General features: G+C 31.5%; 1 protein-coding gene across 1 annotated transcript in view; it reads left to right on the top strand.

Annotated features, from left to right (window-relative positions):
• Positions 1 to 416, top strand: part of LOC107578554 (ancient ubiquitous protein 1-like) — a gene marked incomplete at its 5' end in the record, with an annotated part of 3,584 nt that overhangs the window by 2,374 nt on the left and 794 nt on the right. The window lies entirely within an intron of this gene.

Genomic DNA, 416 nt, shown 5'->3' with positions numbered 1-416 from the left:
ACATTCATTTTACATTGTAAAAATATTTCACAATATTACTGTTTTAACTGTATTTTTGATAAAATAAATGATGCCTTGGTGAGCATAAAAGACACCTTCAAAACCATTTTTAAAAATCTTCCTGACCCCAAACTTTTGAATGGTAGAGTAGGTCTGTTAGTCAGATTTTTACAAAAAACAGACTGTTGTGATTTCAGTTGGACTAAATCGTTCTTACAATAATTATTGCATTAGTCCTACTGAAACATCTGAAATGCACGTAAATGCATTTACAGATCCTCTGCTTTTAGCCTGTTAAAAAATCTGCGAGTCATGCTTCTGTAGCTGTAAACTCTTTCTGAATTGCCTTGAAACTGAATGGATTTGAAACCATTTTCCAGTAATATCATACTTAGTTGAATTGCCATTAAGAACAT

This window comes from Sinocyclocheilus grahami, unplaced genomic scaffold (assembly GCF_001515645.1).
Source record: "Sinocyclocheilus grahami isolate Dianchi unplaced genomic scaffold, SAMN03320097.WGS_v1.1 scaffold10848.1, whole genome shotgun sequence".
Lineage (NCBI taxonomy): Eukaryota > Metazoa > Chordata > Actinopteri > Cypriniformes > Cyprinidae > Sinocyclocheilus > Sinocyclocheilus grahami.
Note: the sequence above shows the minus strand (reverse complement) of the source record. Positions and strands in the feature narration are given on the sequence as shown.